Source organism: Schistocerca cancellata, chromosome 9 (genome assembly GCF_023864275.1).
Source record: "Schistocerca cancellata isolate TAMUIC-IGC-003103 chromosome 9, iqSchCanc2.1, whole genome shotgun sequence".
NCBI lineage: Eukaryota > Metazoa > Arthropoda > Insecta > Orthoptera > Acrididae > Schistocerca > Schistocerca cancellata.
The window spans coordinates 490,166,196-490,174,268 of NC_064634.1; positions in this window are offsets into that span (position 1 = coordinate 490,166,196).

An 8,073-nucleotide genomic window follows, 5' to 3' on the forward strand; every position below is an offset into this window, starting at 1 on the left:
CAATCACTGATAGTGGCGACACGTGGGTCCGACGTATACTAACGGACCGCGGCCGATTTAAAGGCTACCATCTAGCAAGTGTGTTGTCTGGCGGTGACACCACAGTCGATCCTAACCTAGACGACGAATATGCCTGCACTCACGGCCCCATGCAGTGGAACTTTCGGACACTGTCACACCCGAATAGCCCGCAGATCTGTATATTGCACGATACGACCGGCCGGCTAAATGGAGACCTGCAATGAGTCCCCTTTCACAATCTGTCAGGGTCTGATAACGTTGTCTCTCACAATTACACCGCATCTCTACGTGCTTCCCAGTGATGAGTCAACATGTGACATTGTTCACGCCCTTTATATGCCACGTTTAACCCATCTCTTACGAAAGCACATTTTCAAGAATATCTAGAATTGATTCCTCTTTTTAAATTTTCTTTATTTCTAGACTATTCTAATACACATACTCTCGCAATTAATATTGGTACCAATGCATAATATTTTTACTCTTGCTTGATCGTTATTACTGTTAACATTTCTAATACCATTACTTAATAATATGCTGAAACACAATCTTGTAACCAATGACAACGTGTAACACGATTAAAAAACGCCAAGAACACGAAATTTTATACAAAAATATACACAGTAAGTCTAAAGGCAGAAACAAATAAATAAATGAACAAATAAAAAAAAGTGAATAGGCATTTCCAGTAGGCCTAAGGTTGCGTCAAGATATTCTGGCCCTCGACATATTTCGTTGCAGCCTTAAGCGAAGAACTACTACTTAAAATCACTGATAAATCACTCAACCAGTGTTTTGCGAGTATTTGACTTTATCGTTTCTAAACCGTTGTCACAGAAAGCCTCCACCGACAGCCTGCCTTTATATTCAGGGACATGGTCAACAGTGCCCCTTGTAAGCGCTGCACAACCGCTCTTATTCCCTACATACACAAACAACCCGCTTCCCACGCCCGGGTTCCCGGGTTCGATTCCCGGCGGGGTCAGGGATTTTCTCTGCCTCGTGATGACTGGGTGTTGTGTGCTGTCCTTAGGTTAGTTAGGTTTAAGTAGTTCTAAGTTCTAGGGGACTGATGACCATAGATGTTAAGTCCTATAGTGCTCAGAGCCATTTGGACCACAAACAACCTGCCGGACACGGTGGGCAGCAATCGGTGGCTGTTTGCTGATGATGCTGTAGCGCACCATAAGACGAAGTCGTCTAGTGACTGTAGGACGATACAAGAAGATTTTGACAAAATTTCTAGTTGAGGTGATGAATGGCAACTTGCTCTAAATGTAGAAAAATGTATGTTAATGCCGATGACACGGACTCATTTCAGACTTTGTGTCTTCAATTGATTATGCCGGTGAGTAGTAAGAACAGACCTGTAACGTTCATGTGCAGTCACGTCCATATCTAGTATCTAATAATATACTACTGGCCATTAAAATTGCTACACCAAGAAGAAATACAGATGATAAACGGGTATTCATTCGACAAATATATTACACTAGAACTGACATGTGATTACATTTTCACGCAATTTGGGTGCACAGATCCTGAAAAATCAGTACCCAGAACAACCACCTCTGGCCGTAATAACGGCCTTGATACGCCTGGCCATTGAGTCAAACAGAGCTTGGATGGCGTGTACAGGTACAGCTGCCCATGCAGCTTCAACACGATACCACAGTTCATCAAGAGCAGTGAGTGCCGCATTGTGACGAGCCTGTTGCTCGGCCACCAATGACCAGACGTTTTCAGTTGGTGAGAGATCTGGAGAATGTGCTGGCCAGGGCAGCAGTGAAACATTTTCTGTATCCAGAAAGGCCGGTACAAGACCTGCAACATGCGGTCGTGCATTATACTGCTGAAATGTAGGGTTTCGCAGGGATCGAATGAAGGGTAGAGCCACGGGTCGTAACACATCTGAAATGTAACGTACTCTGATCAAACTGCCGTCAATGCGAACAATAGGTGGCCGAGACGTGTAACCAATGGCACCCCATACCATCACGCCGGATGATACGCCAGTATGGCGATGACGAATACACGCTTCCAATGTGCGTTCACCGTGATGTTGCCAAACACGGATGCGACCATCATGATGCTGTAAACAGAACGTAGATTCATCCGAAAAAATGACGTTTTGCCATTCGTGCACCCAGGTTCGTCGTTGAGTACAACATCGCAGGCGCTCCTGTCTGTGATGCAGCGTCAAGGGTAACCGCAGCCATGGTATCCGAGCTGATGGTCCATGCTACTGCAAACGTCGTCGAACTGTTCGTGCAGATGGTTGTTGTCTTGCAAACGTCCCCATCTTTTGACTCCGGGATCGAGACGTGGCTGTACGATCCGTTACAGCCATGCCGATAAGATGCCTGTCATCTCGACTGCTAGTGAAACGAGGCCGTTGGGATCCAGCACTGCGTTCCGTATTACCCCCCTGAACCCACCGATTCCATATTCTGCTAACAGTCATTGGATCTCGACCAACGCGAGCAGCAATGTCGCGATACGATAAACCGCAATCGCGATAGGCTACAATCCGACCTTTATCAAAGTCGGAAACGTGATGGTACGCATTTCTCCTCCTTACACGTGGTATCACAACAACGTTTCACCAGACAACGCCGGTCAACTGCTGTTTGTGTATGAGAAATCGGTTGGAAACTTTCCTCATGTCAGCACATTGTAGGTGTCGCCACCGGCGCCAGCCTTGTGTGAATGCTCTGAAAAGCTAATCATTTGCATATCAGAGCATCTTCTTCCTGTCGGTTAAATTTCGCGTCTGTAGCACGTCATCTTCGTGGTATAGAAATTTTAATGGCCAGTAGTTTAAATATCTAATAATTAAACATTTAAGCGTAACGTTGCAAAGCGATATGAAATGGATCTAGCACGTAAGAAAAGTTATAGGGAAAGCGAATGGTCGACCTCGGTTTATGGGAGTATTTTGAGGAAGTGTGGTTCACCTGTAAGGGCGACAGCGAATAGAAGACTAGCGTGAGCCATTCTTGAGTACTGCTCGAGTGGTCTGGATCCTTATCAGGTCTGATTGACGGAAGACATTGAACTAATTCAGAGGCGGGCTGCTAGATTTGTTATCGGTATATGCCATCAGCACATGATTATTACGCAGATGCTCCGTGATATCGCGATAATTTTGATCACATAGTGTATTCCTGGAGGGACGGCGACATTGCTTTTGCGGAATACCATCGAGAAAATTTAGAGAACCGGCATTTGAAGCTGATTACAGTACGATTCTACTGCCGCCAACGTACACTATGTGATCAGAAGTATCCGGACACCAGCAAAAACATACGTTTTTCATATCAGGTGCATTGTTATAACATCTAAAGCCAGGCACTCCACATCAGCGACCTCAGTAGTCATTAGACATCGTGAAGGAGAAGAGTGGGGCGCTCCACGGAACTCGAGGACTTCGAACGTCGTCAGATGGTTGGCTGTCACTTGTGTCATACGTCTGTGCGCGAGATTTCCACACTCCTAAACGTCCCTAGGTCCACTGTTTCCGATATGATAGTAAAGTTGAAACGTAAAGGGACACTTACAGCGCAAAAACGTACAGGCCGATCTCGTCTGCTGATTGACAGAGACCGCCGACAGTTGAAGAGGGTCGTAATGTGTAATAGGCAGAATCTATCCAGACCATCGCACAGGAATTCCAAACTCCATCAGGATCCACTGCAAGTACTATGTCAGTTAGGCGGGAGGTGAGAAAACTTGGATTTCATGGTCGAGCGGCTATTCATAAGCCACACATCATGCCGGTAAATGCCAAACGACGCCTCGCGTGGTATAATGAGTGTAAACATTGGACGATTTAACAATGGAAAAACGTTGTGTGGAGTGACGAATCACCGCACACAATGCGGCGATCCGATGGCAAGGAGTGGATATGGGGAATGCCCGGTGAACGTCATCTGCCAGCGTGTGTAGTGCAAACAGTAAAATTCGGAGGCGGTGTGGCCCTATTTTTGATGGAGGGAGCTTGCATCCCCATGTTGTTTTGCGTGGCAATATCACAGTGTGGCACGTTTTAGACACCTTCTTGCTTCCCACTGTTGAAGAGTAATTCGTGGATAGCGATTGCAACACTAACGAGCACCTCTTCAAAATGCACGGTACGTGGCGGAGTGGTCACACGACAATAGCGTCCCTGCGATGGACTGGCCTGCACAGAATCCTGACCTGAATTCTACAGAACACCTTTGGTATGTTTTGGAATGCCGACTTCATGCCAGACCTCACCTACTGACATCGATACCTCTCCCCAGTGGAGCACTCCGTGAAGAATGGGCTGCCATTCTCCAAGAAACCTTCCAGCACGTGACTGAACGTATGCCTGCGAGAGTGGAAGCTGTCATCAGGCTGAGGGTGGGCTAACGCCATATTGAATTCCAGCATTACCGATGGAGGGCGCCACAAACTTGTAAGTCATTTTCACCCAGGTGTCCGGATACTTTAGTCCACAAACTGTACATTCCTCGCAAGAACCACGAAAATAAGATTAGAGAAATTGGGTCTCTTACGGAGGCATATAGAGAGTCGTTTTTCACTCCCTCTATCTGCAAACTGAACACGTGTAGAAATGACCGGTAGTGGTAAGGGGTATGTAGATGCAGAAGTAGATATCTAACATCTACTTGTCAAGACAAGGCACTTGGTCAGGCGGAGCGTGTCAACTGCGTGCCACACCACACATCGTTTTTGCTGCCTCCCTGTTCCGTTCGCTGATCGTAACTTGGAGCAACCACTGTTCACATGTTCCTTATCCGAGATGAGTGTTTACGGAAGTAATATGTTTTTGACACATCTCGGAATGTTCACTGTCGTAATAAGAGGAAAAACATTTAGGATGCACGACGTCTGTCTCGCAGGACGCTCGCTGGTCATTGCCGACCGTGTCCCTGGCGCTGTCTATACAAATTCGTGAAGAATCGCGTGACTCATTTATGAAACTTCTTTACCTTTTCTGTAAGTTCGCCTTCCGAAACGTTCCTCTCTGATCAAAGATAACGTAGAGCAGACCATGCGCTAAATTTATAAGCTTCCCTCCCCGTCCCGCCCTCCAGCTTTCCTGGGTGAATTACTCGTTAAAGATTCCTCTACTCAAGCTCACTGGTATTTGACTTCCCCAGAACTAGAATTATGTGGCCACTCAGTCTTAAATCTCTCCTGATGAATAAGCGTTAGACGGTTATGAATGACTCAAACGATTGATGTTCAGTGTTGTAGTCAAACAGTAAATGGTCTTTTGGTCTGTTTACAGCCATTACGTTGCATTTGATCATGCTTTCAGCTGGCCGTCTCTGTGCCATCGATGATCGCTGACCTTATGTAAATCTACAGTCCGTAACAATTTGCTAATAGTGTGACCATCCTGTGCCATCTGTGGACGTCTCCACAGAGATAGCGTTTCCTACATTGTAGAATAATTCGAATAAAATATCGCCTATAACATGTGTCCAGCTTTGATTGGTTACACACAAACGTATGACAGAATACAAGCCAAACAAGCACTCACAGAAGTAAGCTAAGGCAAATGATTAAATTCGCAGTTGTTTTTCCAACTTCAGTGAACTTCGGTATTCTCTCGATAACGTGTTCATCTCTTATGAAGTCGTCTTATTATTTTTTTTATGAGAGTACACTGCCCATAACCCGAACGATCAGTTCGTATCTTGGGTTTACTTTTTCTCTGTGAACTTCGCCTTTCATCCATCCCCACAGACAAAAACCTAAAGGGGAAAGTTAAGTTGGCGATTCTATCTTTCGGGGAATGTTTAACTGACGTATGATCCCCTGACGAACAGAACATGTATCTGCCTCCTTATGCTGGAAGAACATACCCGTCCTTGTAGACAAAGGATACCCTTCCAATAATCCTGAAAGTTACTTTTCAAGGAAGTCTAGATAATCGAACCATGTGGGACGATGCGGTAAAAAAAGGTTCAAATGGCTCTGAACACCATGTGACTTAACACCTGAGGTCATCAGTCCTCTAGAACTTAGAACTAATTAAACCTAACTAACCTAAGGACATCACACACATCCATGCTCGTGGCAGGATTCGAACCTGCGACCATAGCGGTCGCGCGGTTCCAGACTGAAGCGCCTACAACCGCTCGGCCACATCGTCCGGCGATGCCGTAACATAACAGGCCCAGACGACTGATTCTCTATCATATCACACTATAGATTTACAGAGAAACGTATCGTATAAGTCACATTACGGCTGTTGTACGGTTCACAATAAATGTTCGAATATCCCACCGTAAATTTTGTACACTCTTGGGAGAACACGTTGTGTTGTTTGTCTGAGTGCCTCTGCGTATTCCCCACGAGGACAGCAGCTTCCAGTTCACCTCGCTTATTCGTTTTCGCATGTACACCACGGACTTCACCAATCCCTTGTTAGGTAAGGGTAAGTGTGAATGCGAAGTTTCTTCACATGTGAAACGCGCGGAGGCTAGGTCATGCTAGCAGTACGTTGGAGACCACGACGCCAAAGGAAGATGCTCAGAGTGTTCAACAAACGAATTCTCCAAAAAATGGAAACAATCTGCTCTGCATTTCGAACAGAAAGATCTTCCCGACGGGAATTGGAGTGGATTCCGAAAACGTCTATCATGCGAAATCGGTTAATTCAGTAAGCCCGGATTTCGACAGACGTCCACTAATGAAAGCAAGATTTTCTGGGGTGTGATTCATTTCGGGGCTGTCATTTTTCCAACAGCTTTGGTATATACATTTAAAAATAAAATCAATCGTTAGCTGTAAAACGGAGACTGTAATACAGATGACGACTGGTTCTGTTCTCGAAAAATTTTATGGGGGTATCAAACAAAATTTGAGACTGCTCTGAGAAATTTTTGGTAGGGAGAAAAGAAGAACTCTATGGTCTCTGAAAAGTCATCGACAAAAGTAGGAGTATCTTCAAGTGTGGTGCTGCGGGCAAATGTGCTGTGACCATTGCTGTTCACTTTGTATATTAAAGACCTGGCAGGTAGTATTAATTGCAAACTCAGAACTTTCGTAAATTATGAATATTCTGTCGCGAAAGGAATGAAAGGGAACGGGATGGGAGAGAGATAATAAGGAAGTAACGACTTCCAGCCGCCCAGGGCACTGCGGCAGTGCAACGGTCAGAGATGAAAATTTGTGCCGGGCAGGGTCTGGGATCAGGGTGCACCGCTTCGCTAGTTCGGTTGCTTTTGCCGAATTTCGTTTTTATTTTCTTTTATATTATTTTGTTGGTTGGTTGGTTGGTTGTTTGGGGAAGGAGACCAGACAGCGTTGTCATCGGTCTCATCGGATTAGGGAAGGATGGGGAAGGAAGTCGGCCGTGCCCTTTCAGAGGAACCATCCCGGCATTTGCCTGGAGTGATTTAGGGAAATCACGGAAAACCTAAATCAGGATGGCCGGACCCGGGATTGAACCGTCGTCCTCCCGAATGCGAGTCCAGTGTCTAACCACTGCGCCACCTCGCTCGGTATATTTTGTTCATTATTGTTCTCGTCATTTGTTCTGCGCGGACGTCACAGGACACTCCTTCAAGTTCATCGCTGAATAGTTCACTAAGTATTTTTATTGCAGAGGGATCGAACCGCCTGAGCTAACGCGCCTGCTACCTCGGCCATCCGGACACGCTTACGTCAGACCCATATGACCAACTCCACGCTCGCCACATCGTAACGACTCCCGTCCACTAACCTCCTACTCGCAGACTCCTGATTGCCAAAGGAGTTCGGGCGTTGCTGGTGCATCCGCACGGAAACTTTTTCATCAACCAGCCGTCGCGGCCGTAGAATTACAGGTAAGAGTGGTATTCCCGACAGAACAGAATGTTGCAGATCATGCATTTATCTATAATAAAGAAAGACTGGCAACTTGATTTGAATGTACATAAATGTGAAATTATGCGCTTCGAAAAACGAAACCACCTAATATTGTATGAATAGAATATCAATGATTCCCAATTAGGATTGGTCAATTCATACAAATACCTGGGTGTAACACTTTGTAGGGACATGAAATGG